Raw genomic sequence first — 13,537 nt, 5'->3', positions numbered from 1 at the left:
CGTCTGATTTATATTGTCCTCAGAAGACCGAGAACTCTGCCCCACACAGTGGGTAGTCCCTGAGCTGGAGACCATGTTGCCAGGCAGGGCAGGGCCAGAACCATCAAGTGTTTCGTGATTGCCCAGAATTGCTGATCCGTCTTGAGTGTTTGGTCAGCCTGATCCCCAGCCTTCCCCACACCGATACACCAAGCCCAGTTTCAACTAATTCCTAATAATGCAATTAAATTTTTGGAAACTGAAGCTGGGTTTCACATTTAAACATTGACTTTCACCACACAGGAAAGTTTGGCCAAATGCAGGAGGGACTGGGAAAATTTGGCAAAGATAGGAACTGGGATTTTCCATCCTCAGAGAAACTCACTTGTACAGGTAATACTCTGTCCTCGGAGGTTCCAGCAACCAAAGAGTGGACAAAGCATGAAACTGAAAACAAACGTACCTGATAGGGCTGATAGGGAATCACTGTTATTAAAAAAAAAAAAAAAAAAAAAAAAAAACTAGGTAAAACAGTTAACTGGAGATTGAATTGAATTGTTTCCTCTTTTGAAATGCAACAGCACTACTTCTCAGAGCTACAGTGGAGATGAAATTAGAACATATGAGAAGCCTACCACAGGGCCTTGCTCCTGAACCAGGATTGTATGTAGTTGTTAATACTACAACATGCGTAAAAGCAGTAAGTTGAAGTTCAATGTCAGGGTTTTGAACTTCACACTGTACCTAACTAGCTCCCTTCCCCTTTCTGGGTAACAATTTCCTCATCTTTCTAATTGGAATAAAAAATCACAGCATACTTCACAGGGTCATGATGAGAAGCAAATTAAAGTAGGGCTGAGAACGTTCTTTGCAAACTTGACAACTTTCTAGACAAAATTAAGCAAGATTAAGTATATGCCCCATCTGTGCCATTGTTTTGGCTCTTCGTGCAACATACCCTCTTTCCCCACAGCCCTTCTCATTAACTTTGAAGTTTTGTCCTTTATTTGGAAAATAGTATAGCTGAATGGCAAAGAGCAAAGACTTAAGTCACTACAGTTCAAACCCCTCTCTGTTGTTCATTAGCTATTTGACCCTACTTAGGTAAGTTACTTATCTCCCTGTCTGTAAAATGAGGATAAACATATCATCCATTTTATTAGGATGATGTAAGTTATAGGTGCACAGTACCTACTAAATACCATATAAATGTGAGCTCTTGTTAGTTCAAGGTTATGCTTATTATTTTGATAGGTTTAGTTCAAGAATACACTCATTATTTTACATTAATTCATTATTTTGCTCTAACGCCATTTGTCTGAGATCTTTTCTAGAACTCTTTTCTAGAACCTGAAGTATCAGGTTCTCATAGTCAATCACAGTATATTGGTTGTAGCTCAATAATAGATTTCCTCGCTGCTTTTGTGTTTGTTATTTCTCTCCTGCACTGGTCTTAGAGTACTGAGTGACAAAGTCTTCCCTTTTTACTTCTGTACACTAGCCAATGCACGTTAAATATTTGTTTAGTTGGATGGAAGCTATGAAAATGTATATATGTGAATAAATCTAAATATATTGGACAATAGCTAATAACAACCTCTACCTGGTTACTGTATTTTATATTTTTTAAGATTTATTTATTTATTCATATACAACTGGGGTACAGAACAAGAGATGCAGAGGGTGATAGGATTCACCAGAGAAAGAGTGGGGAGCAGAACAGGCAGATCCACGAAGTACACTGCTGAGGGTAGCAGCGGGCGGGTCAGGAGAGGTCTGCCGCGCCATGTGGTCACCTCCCGGGCAGGCAGGGATTGAACTCATGGGGAAGTGGCTTAAGCTTCTTAGTGCTGTGCTTTAACCCGCTCGCCACCGGGGAGGGTCTGATTACTGTATTTTTTTTATATAGATTTATTTATTTATTCATACAGAACTGGAGTACAAGCCAGAGATGCGGAGGGTGAGAGGATTCACCAGAGACAGAGTGGGGAGCAGAACAGGCAGATTGACGAAGTACACTGTTGAGGGGAGCAGCGGGCGGGTCAGGAGAGGTCTGCTGCGCCATGTGGTCACCTCCCGGGCAGGCAGAGATCGAACTCATGAAAAAGTGGCTTAAGCTTCTTTGTGCTGTGCTTTAACCCATTGCGCCACCAGGGAGGGCCCTGATTACTGTATTTTAAATGCTGGACACGACTGCCATTTTAGCCCCACACCTGACACACAGTAAGGACTCACTAAATGCATTGACTTGGAAAGATAATTAAAGGTGCATAAAGTTCAGTGAAAGTTTTGAGTTCATTGGCTCCCTCATTCAAAATACATGATAGATGGGCAAGTTACTTAATCTTCAGTGTCAGAGTGGGATTAAGATACTGTGGAGAAGGAAAGTAACCTCTGACTTTCAAGCCTTCACATTCACATAGTAGGGATTGGTTCATAACCTTTAACTACATATTGGTCAGATGTAAAAATGACATGTATTTATTCATGCTGGAAAACCTAAGCAAATGGGCAACAACATTAGGACATATAGTTGAACATGTCCTATTTCAGTTCCCAATACCTGCACATGACAGCACTCCTTCATTTTCTTGTGGGAACTTCTCAGTTTTCAGAGTTGAGAAGGAAATTGTCTTGGTATTATGTTGTTTTGCTTTGCTTCCCCTGGAATGTGGATTCCCTAAGTATGGCTGGATGAAAGGTGCTGGGAATAGGAGGAAATAGTGTGGTGGGATGGGAACTGCCTTTTAGCAGCTTGGATGTGTTCCCTGTTCACCCATTTGGGAGGATTTTATTTTTAAAGATTTACTCATCTGTGCATACAGAGCTGGGGTACAGGCCAGAGGTACAGGGGCAGTGAGAGGCTTTACCAGAGACAGAGTGGGGAGCAGAACAGGCAGATCCATGAAGTACACTGCTGAGGGGAGCAGCGGGCGGGTCAGGAGAGGTCTGCTGTGCCATGTAGATCACCTCCAGGGCAGGCGGGAATCAAACTCATGCAGAAGTGGCTTTAGCTTCTCAGTGCTGTGCTTTAACCCGCTGCGCCACCAGGGAGGGCCTGGGAGGATTTTTTAAAGTCTTGTATACCTAGTATTCGCTTCTTCTCACCTCTAGAATCCAAAACCAAATGAATTGTTAAACACGGGCTTGGCGCTGGCAAAATTGGCAAGTATGGCCAGACAAGCTTCCATAATTGTGGGTTCCACCTACTGTCCCTGGCCCAGTGGGGAATTGTTATGTCCTCCTTCTGCTGCTGCCCTAGGTGTTTCGTTCCATTTAGATACCTGTAGTTATAGATTGCAGCAAGCTGGGTCTGGACATTGGTCTAGCTCTCTTTTCAAGTTAAGCAAAGATCTGCTGCTTCATCGATGAATGGTTGCCTTACTCCACTGCCACAGTGAAGTCCTTACTTCTCTCCAGCATTCATGCTCATCTTTCCTGTCCTCCACTCTGTCAAGACCAGTTTTCTCTTAATCTCTTTTTATGTTCGCCTCACCACTTGTGGGATCCATCCTGCATCTGTTGCAGACAGGGAGGGACAGAGTCCGTGACTGTTAGTGATGACCCTATCTTCAGCCCATTGAAAGAAAGTTAACCTGACTCCTTGTTTTAGTAACTCATCCAACAAATCAACTGCTTAAAAATATATGACTCTAGAAATCAGTCCTTCTAAATTTGGACCTTGTTTATACTTTACTGTAAGATTGGTTTGCTCAGAACAAATGATTTTTTTCCCCATTGGGGTATAAGGAAGGGGTGGGGAGAGGCTAAGGTAGAAAGAGGAGGAAGAAAGAGGAAGAAGGTACCAAAAAGGAGGATCTAGCTCTGGATTTCGGTTCCCACTACTGGGAAATGGTTCATTTCCAATTCTGTATTTCAAGTACAAAAAAAGACTTTCTGATGATCTTTTTTATTCTTTGGGTCAGTAAAATCCTTAGCAATAATTTATGACTTTCTGTATTTAAAGAGTTAAAATATTTTGGGTGAAATAACCATATTTAAGGGTGGCTACAAAGTCAAGACAGGGCACTTCAAATACACTGTTCCTCAGATGTAGTCTGAGTCACAGAACCTGTTACCCAATAACCAGATGGTTTTATTTAACTATGATAGTTCACTCATTAGTTTGTCCATTCATTCATTCCATACTGAACAACCACTTTGAACTGTGCCTTATAATTTTCACAGAACTTTCCCCTCATTGTACTTGATTCTCATGAGAAGCCTATGATGTAGTCTCTTAACAGAAATTGCCATTTAGAGAACAAGAAACTGAGACCCACAGAAGTTAGTCAGTTGTGGAACTTTAACTGGAACCCAGGTGATCAGATTTCATATAAAATCTGCTTTCAGTTCTACCTAGTTTAATTTAATTAACATTTTTATGAGTGAGCAGCATGTATTGGGTACAACTCTAAGAAAACAAAAATAAAGTACTCTGATCTTTAAGAAGCTTCCAGCTTATCAATGAAAGGCAAAGATCAGGCGTGGGTGTGGTGTGGATGTAAGTGTTTGGGTCCTGGAAGAAGGCTGAGAAGGCTCGTACAGAAGACTGGTAGGAGAGGAGGCTGGAAAGAAGTTTGAGGACCCACGGGCTTAATTCATTGATTCCCTATCACCATCAGCAAGGCTACTCAATATGCTTCCCCCAATTATTGCCTTTACTAATGCCATTATGAATCTTTATCTGCCCTGTTTTCTTTGAGCCTTTTGCTGGCATTTTAGTGCCAGCAATTGCAAAGGGTAAAGTTATTCTTAGCCACCTGATGTTTAGACACTAAAAGCTTACAGAACTTCCAAGTAACTATGAGATGGCTGAAACCTTACTGGTAGAGCTGTGTTTGTGCATGTGCCATTGTGTCCAATTCATTGCATGTGGCTGCAGAAATGGTTACATTGCCTGGCAGATATGCCCAACCCTGGGGCAGGCTGGACCTTGGCGACTTGGCAGTTGTGGAAACTGGTCTGGATATAAGGCTGGCATCTGGAGATATCACCAGTGGGTAGTTCATTACCCAAAGGTGTGAAATGCCCAAAGGGTTGGGTGAACTTGGATTGAAAAGGCATCAGGATCTATTAGGTGTCCAGTTCCTGGAGGAGATGTCACTGTTTTGGCGTGCGGGCCTTGGATAGGACTTAAGGCTGTGTACATTGGAATGAGTGACATGATGCTGGACCATCTGTGAGTTCATGGTTGAAGTCACCTAGATACCAGAAGACATAAACATTAGAGTTCAGGATCTCTGAAGAGACAGAGCAAGAGTTAAGCAGAGACCTTAGCGTAGACTCCATGAAAGTGTTCCAGTCTCATGGCAGGTGGTGGCAGTGAGGGGCAGGTAGGTGTTTGTAGCAGCAAGTCTGGCTTACAGAATGAGTCAATCAGGTGATGATGGTGGTAAAGAATGCTAAAACTTCAAGTTCTTATGGACTTTCCACTTAGGGTTTTGGGCACTACTGGATGGAAGAGTGAGGTGGCTGCTTTTTATTCTGTTCTACTCAATACTAACTTTTCATCTAAAACTCAGAGATTGAGCCTCTCCAGGAAGGGAGTCAGTGCTTTATACTGATGTGGATTTGGGGGTGGACACAGCAGTTGAAAAGATACCATAGTTTTACTGGGCTGAGATTCAGTATGTTTGGGACCCAGTTCTGGCTCAGAGTAATTCATGCATGACCTAAAAAACATTTTAACACATTCTGGGCCTTTGTTTCATAGTCGGGGTCTCATGTTATATTAATATTTGTTTCCCCAGCATCTAGCACACTGTCTGCCCCACAAAAGACTGCTGATGAATGAGTCATTTGAATGAGTGAAAAAAAAAAAAAAAGAGCTGAGCATGAGGAATTATAACAGTAGTTTAAGAGAAGAGAGGCTTATAAGAACCACAGTCCTTATATACTTTTTGATTCTGAGGATTCCACCATGACTTTTTCTGAGGACCAAGGATTAAAATCTAATGGTAAATCGCCCAACAGTTTTCTCTGATGAAAAAAAATACATAGTTAATTTACAGGTTTTTTTCCCCTTAGCATTCATTAGCCAGGAGTGTAATAAGATTTAATAACACATCTCCTATAGACCCAAAGGTTCCCAAAAGGTCTAGCTACCTAGAAAGTTCTTTGGTAGCCTCACAAAGACAGTAAAGTAACCAGGAAACCCTCTGACATTTGCAAATGCTGTCAAACACCAACAAACAGATAAGAACACTAAGGAGGTGGAGACAGATCAAAGATTTACATGATCGACCTAATCTCATTATGGCCAATGTACCCAGGAAGGGTGATGTTTTGTTGGTGTGGTGTGTCTCCCAGAGTGACAGGTCTTCTCTAAGAGTGAGTGGGCAGTTCTCACATTTGCAGTCAGCCCTAAGCATGTGGGTGGCTTCAGCTTTAGGTCAAACTTTGAAAACTGTGAATTAGGGGAGTTATTATTTGCATTTAAAAGGTATCACCTAGGGCTTTTCAGTATCTTGGATGTTTGCTTACCAGATAGATTAGCTAGATAATGGACAGAGAGAGACACAAAGAGACAGAGAAAGGGAGAGAGAGAAGGAAAAGAAAGAGGAGGAGACAACATATAAACACAACAGAATTTAGAAGATAAAGAAAAAAACTAAAGAAGCAAGAAAGCATTTTTCATAATCCTACTACACTAAGAGAGCCATTAGAAATGTTTGTTTTTATATCTACTCTATTTTATATGAAGAGTACGTTTAAGTATAAATATACATAATACATATACTATATAAGACAAAGGATATATTTGTGTGTGTCCTAATTCTTTTCATTTTATGTTTCAATAAGCATTTTCAAGTCTAATTTTTAGAAACTGATAGCATTATAAGTTACTTGAGCATTCTCTATCCAACACCCTTCACTACCCTAGTCATAATGGAATAGGCAAATCCCTAATGTTTCTGTTATTGGATAGAATTCTTTGATACTGAGAATGTCATTCAAAGATTCTTTCCCAGTATGTTGAATTGCCCTTGAAGATAGATTCCTAGAAGTAGAATTGCTGGGTCAAAGGACACAATAACATTTATGATTTTTGAAGCATGCAACCAAAGAGATCCCTGGAAGTCATGTTAACTGACACTATGGTATGATAGGACTCAGTTTCACTCAGATAAACTGGGCACTTATTCCAAATAAGTGATAATTTCACTAAGGATTTTAAATCACAGTACCAAAGGAACCTAAGGGGTTTCCTACACCATTTCCTACATGGGACTCCGCGAAACTTGTGCTCAGTGGCCTTCTCTTTTTTTACCCCTGTTAGGATACTGGTTTAGGACCAATGTGGAATCTCAGTAAGACTAAGTCAAAAGTCCAAATTTGAGGCCTTCATTAAAGGCGAGGTCACAATAAAGGGCTCTCTGGCAGCACTGCCCACCCATATTCTCCATCTATGATTAGCCACGAAAAAAAAGCCAGGGGGCTTAGAAGCAGGCATGCCTGTTCCATCACTGATTCAGTGTGCAAAGTGAATAAATCATTGCATTCTGTCTGGGTATCAGCTTCCACTTTTATGGTGTTGGGCTGGATAACTGCTAAGGACCCTCAGTTCTAGTATATTATAGCTCTCAATAATGTCATATGAGCTTTTGTAACTGGCCTCACCTCTCCCTGTACCTGAGCGTCAATATTTCAAAAAGTTTAAGCCAGCAGATGACTAGAGAGATGGGACAATCATCTAATAAAGAAGAGCTACTTTTTTATTTCCTGAGGGTGTCAAGGTCTGTAAAAGACTTTTTTTTTGTTTTAAAGATCTATTTATTTGTTCATACAGAACTGGGGTACAGGCCAGAGGCTCAGGGGCGGTGAGAGACTTCACCAGAGACAGAGTGGGGAACAGAACAGGCATATTGATGAAGTACACTGCTGAGGGGAGCAGCGGGCGGGTCAGGAGAGGTCTGCCACACCATGTGGTCACCTCCGGAGCAGGCGGGAATCGAACTCATGCTGAAGTGGCTTTAGCTTCTTAGTGCTGTGCTTCAACCCCCTGCACCACCAGGGAGGGCCAGACCTTTTTTTTTGGTTTTTCTTTTGGTAGGGTAATCTCCTTGTGTTATTTCCTCTAACTTCAAATAATTACCTTTAGTACAGTTATGGCTGAGTTACCTTTAATTTTCTTACCAGGAATCTCTCTCTAGGTTTTTGTTTTTTCTCCTTTTCCTTTCTCGCATGTGTGTGTGTGTCATGACATATTTCTCACATCCACATGGGGCCCTGGTGGCTTAGAGATGCCCAATTTCCAAGTGTCATGTCCTTCCTACCAGTGACTGGGACAGTTTCCAAAAACAAACAAGTAAAAGGAAATACAGTGAAGCAAAGACACTTGGAGACTGTCACATCTGATCATGAATATTACAGATCAAAGGTACAAGGTCTTAGAAACTGCCTCCTCCAGTTCTGAACATTGAAAATCTTCAATGGCTTTTGAACCCATGCAGTATAATCCCAGACTTTGGTCTACAATTGGTTAAAAATTGATAGAGGTGAGGATTCTGGGACTGCCTTCTTTACTTAAAAGTTTAAATTTTAACCCCTTCTGCCACCCGAGGTACACATATACACAGTTCCTTGCAATCTGACCCCTACCTTAGTTATGTAAATGTGTACATAAAAAGATATAGCGCTGACAGCATGCAAATCACCTGGGGTTTTCCTTCACACATTTGAGGAAACTGAGTCTTATTACCAATTTTTGTGCCAGCTTCCAGAAAGAAGTTCAGGCAGAATGGTAATTAGAAATCAAGGTTTTTCTGGGTAACATAAGATTTTTTTTTTTTTCCTACCTCTCACCCTGTAGAGTTACACGTAACTCTGTGTGTGTGTATGTGTACATGTCACAGAGACACCAACATGTAGGAAACATGCAACATTCATCTGTAGTCTGACCTGAGGGAGCAGTGGAATGACTCCCATTTCAGGCAGCTGAAAGGATTCTGCGGGTGGAGGTTGAAATAAACAAGAAAAGCCACTGTGGAGATGTGAATGGAAAAGTACCGAGCACTCCCTCCCTCCACACATTCTTCCGCTCCCCAGCTCTCCCTGCCATCCAGCCGGCTTCAGATAGGCTTGTGCATGGTCAGGTGTGCAGAGGGGGGTGTGGAGAAGAAAGAAAGAAAAAAAAAAACAAAACACGCAGGCACAACACGCAAATCAAGTTTTTCCACTTCCAGCCTGAGGTAGTAAAGACAACTAAGTGCCGCAGCCTGGTGGAGGGTGGGCCAGTCACCACCGCTGCCTTTACGAACACTCACGGGCTTTTCTCCTTGTCTTCCTCATAGTCCAGCTGCTGCTTTCCCTCATGCTAAGGTTTCATAGGAAGTGAGAACCCTACTATTCAAAACAGTGATCGAATGCAATAAACAAATGATTACTCGCCGCCCCCCCCATCACTTCTCTATTTTAAGCTCCTGATATTTATTTCCCTTTTAAATAAGTGAGAAAAGTGTGGAAAATCAGTGTGTGTTGGGGGGGGGAATCTCTGAGCAAGTCTGAAAAGAATTCTAAAGGAAAAAAGTCTCAGAATAATGCAGGCTGAAAGCAGGCAGCATATGGATCAAAATTAAACGTTGACACTTCTTTTTCAGAAGGTAGTGGTAGGAAATCATCTTCCATTTTTTTAACATCTCAAAATTTTCTGCTCAATTTCTCTAAAACGTACCAAGAGACTTCCTTTCTTTTTCCAAGCCGCTTGTTTACAATAGCACAAAGTGAAGGATGTGCAGTAAAATGAATAGGTATAATTCTACATGTCAGGTAGATAACATCTCCCAGACCGATGGAAAGTAGAGTGAGCACTGACTACAGGTGACAAGCATAACCAGCGTAAGTGACCATCAAAACTCAGCACTCAGGGAGACCTGGAGTTGTTCCTAGAACCAGTTTACAGCTTATACAGAACGCAAAGCAGCCTTGAAGTCCTGCCAGAAAACAAGACACCCACTTCCAAACCCAGGTAGTCACCTCATTGTCTAAAATGACACAGGACCATCAAGGTACACAAACCATGCAGTTATGTTCCTGGGGTTCATATACTGCTGGTCTGGGCCAGTCTGTTGTCTTTTAAGCAGGAAGTCTGGAGAAGCTGAGTGATTGGTCTGCAAGTTTCCTTTTAGTTCTAAAATCTATCATTCTGTGATGTGATAACTGAAAGACCAAACAGGTACCAGAAGTTCCTGGGAGGTGAAACCAATTGCGTTTGGAGTCCCCTTAGAAAAAAAGAGAAGATGGTGCTTATTCAAAGGGTAGGTTTTTTTATTCCCCCACTGTGACTGAATTTTCCGGGAAGGGTTTGTAAGGGGAGCTGGATGCGAAATCTATTTCTTTCCTTAAATAGATGTAGTATTTGGACCAGGTTGTTTTGTTTTGTAGCAAAGCTTATATTTACCCAGCAGCTGTGATTAGGAACCTATTAGCACGCCCAGTCCACCATGCAAAGGGGCCAGCCTGGTCCTTTCTTCTGAGTAATAATAGTAACAGCAACCATTAAACTATAGGACTGCTTGATAGTTAGTCCCTCCAAGTCCACAGGAATCACTCACAAGACCCTAGGTAGGCATGGAATCTCTCATTAGAGCTTCATAAAAGGATTTAAAAGAATTGGAAGATGGCCACTTTAGCCTGGGGAAGACCCAAGCAGGGACACCCCAAATGGCCGCTCATGGAGGATTTCAGGGATCACAGACAGAAGGCCACTCTGAAGAATTCAACCATAGAACATTTGATGAAGTTAATTTCCGAGGAACTGAAAAAGAGGTTGGGAAGTGGCAGCAAATCTTCCACTAACTTAAAAAAAGTGCTTTTCTTTTCCTCTAATGGTCTCCTCTGTTCTGATCAATTCTTTCAATGTAAATACTTTGATTGGCAAAAACAAAATCCATGAGTAGTAGAAATAAATGTGGGACACCAGCACTTGGTTCCAGAAATACTGTGTGAGGGTATAAGTCCCTGGTGGCGGGGTTACTTATTTGTAAACAAAGCCAGGTGGGTTCTCTCTCCAAGAGCTCCCAACAGACAATTAAAGAGGGTTGAAGTACTTAAGAATTCCTTTCCAGCCCCCACTCTGGTAAATTCTACTGCCAGAGGGAACCGATTTCCCTTTGCTCTGCAGCGCCCCCATGGGGCTAAAATTGGAGTGGCAAAGAATTTAGGAGGGTCAAGCTGTTATCTTTAAAGTGGGGGTGTGGAGGGCTACAAAAAAGCAAGGTGACAAATTTGACAAGAAAAGTGACCAAAAATCACAAGTCACTTCATTATAGAACCAACAATAGTCCATATCCATACAATCACATTCTAAGCCTTATAGATACATCTGAGAAAACTTAAAAGTTCTTACAGATGGTAAAAGGCCCCCCTAATCACACACACACAAATATGCAAAGAAAACTACTTAAGTAAAATTAGGGTGTCATTTTTAATCCAGTGGCATTCAGTTAAAACTCTGAAAACAGCAGAGGAGACCAAAAAAAAAAAAAAAAAAAAGATAGCCTGCCTTCTGTCAGAATAAATCTGCACTTGACAATATCATGTGTCTTTGGGGGTAAAATGTTCATTTCAATAACAGTGACAGGATTAGGCCTATGTATATTTTTCAAAAATCCTTCACAAGACAGGCTTTTCTGCAGAGGCTGCAGTAATCCATCTGTCAATAAGTATTAAAATATTCAAATTTCACAGGGACAGATACTTATGCATATTTCCTAAACTCCAAACCTTGTGGAAACTAATCAACTCCTTTGGACCCCTTGTGGCTGTAAATTCACCAACACAGGCTTTTAAAAAGGGCCTGTATGAACAACAACAGTTTCAGTAACAGATCTGAACTTCTAGTGTAAGACTCTCCAAATGCCTCGCAAACAATCTTCCATAGGTCTGCTCCACTATAAAATCAAATTTGGGGTTGGGAGAGGTAGATTATTTGGGGAGATATCTTTATCGGAAATTAACATGTGTAGAAATTTTGTGGAACCTTTAAGAACTCATCTGTGATTTAATGAGTTGCCTGAAGGACTCACAGAGCCAAGGCTCAGAACAGCCTGACCTTTGAAAGCGGCTTCTGGTCCAAACAGTTTGGGTTAATTCTTGAGGAATCTGAAATATTATTTTCCCCTCACACCCTTCTTTTAAGAGAGAGACATAAAAGAAACAAGAGTCTCCCTCATTCAGGGATGAGTAGGAGGGGAAAAAACCCCAACCAACATTTAAATAGGGAAACTGGCAGTTCTGAATAAACAAACCCAGGCCCACAGCGAAATGATTCTGCACTGCATTTGCCTTTAAAAGAAAGGAAGAAAAAGAAAGATTTCCCCCTTCTCCGGCTCTCAACTCAGCCCGAAAGCGGAGAGGACTGTGCCGCGTGCAGCGAGGTGTAGTTGTAGCACAGTCTGTTCTAAATACACGCAGTATCTGTGATACTGGCACGGCAGGCCTTTACAATTCCCTCCGGCTGATCTCTTAAACACACAGAAGAGATTTTTACAACGACCTTGACGGGGGAGGAGGGAGAATGGAGACCTTAAGAAAAAGCAAAACACAAACATGTATTTGGTTTACAGAATTTTGTAGAACACACGCATACACATACCCGAACACACACACGTTGCTAGCAGCAGGAAATTTCCTAAGAGTCAACAGCAACAGAAAGAATAAACCCACCAATTGCTGTCCTGGAAAGAAACAAACCAAAACAAAACAAATCCTTTGACCATGTCTCTCAGTGCAGGAGAGCTTCCTCTCGGTAAAAATCCAAGGGGGGAGAGAAAAGTGAATCAAAAAAAAAGAAGAAGAAGAAGAAGAAAGGAGTTAAGTGGGGGCTGGGATTGTTACACATGACCAAAAATTAAGCTTCTTTCATCAGTATCAGTATTAAAATAACACATCTTCTTTAAAGCTCTTGAAAGATTAGATAGGGAAAAACAAAAACACCACACACCACAAAACAAAATCCAACCGATGCGGGATCCTACGATTTCCGTAAGCCCCCAAACTGGCAAAAGGCTATATTCAGAAGCATAAATAAAAAAAAAAAAAAAAAAAAAAAAAAAACTACCAAAAAACCTGTCCCAAATAAAAATAATGAACCCACCGACAACTGCTTGACAAATATTTTTCTCGTGGTGCCTAAGATTCTGGCTGGAAAGAGCTGTTGGTGTTTACTGTTTTTTCTCTTACTCGCCTCTAAACCTACAATATATAACAGACTTTTTCCAACGGTTCGAGCCTCTCACTCCCTTTTGTGTACTTAGCTCAAGGAGCTGCGTTTATGGGTAAGAGAGGAGGAATTAGCCCCAGACCCCGGGAAAGCAAAGCGCACTCCCCCTCTTATGTCACCGAATAGCAAATTAGTTCTCAGAATTCCAGAGGCCGAGTTTGCTACAGCGAAGGCGCCGACGTCACACAGGCCAGCCCACGTGACTGTGGCGGAGCAGGCCGTACCATCGCCCCGGGCACAAGGAGGGAGGGACGCCGCCTGACCCCTCGAGCCTAGAACCGAGAACCTCCAAATCCGAGACACCCGGCCCGTCAGCGCCCCGAAATATGCCGG

This window comes from Condylura cristata, unplaced genomic scaffold, assembly GCF_000260355.1.
Source record: "Condylura cristata isolate star-nosed mole 26May11 unplaced genomic scaffold, ConCri1.0 scaffold00003, whole genome shotgun sequence".
In the NCBI taxonomy this organism is placed as follows: domain Eukaryota; kingdom Metazoa; phylum Chordata; class Mammalia; order Eulipotyphla; family Talpidae; genus Condylura; species Condylura cristata.
This window is presented reverse-complemented; position numbering follows the sequence as displayed.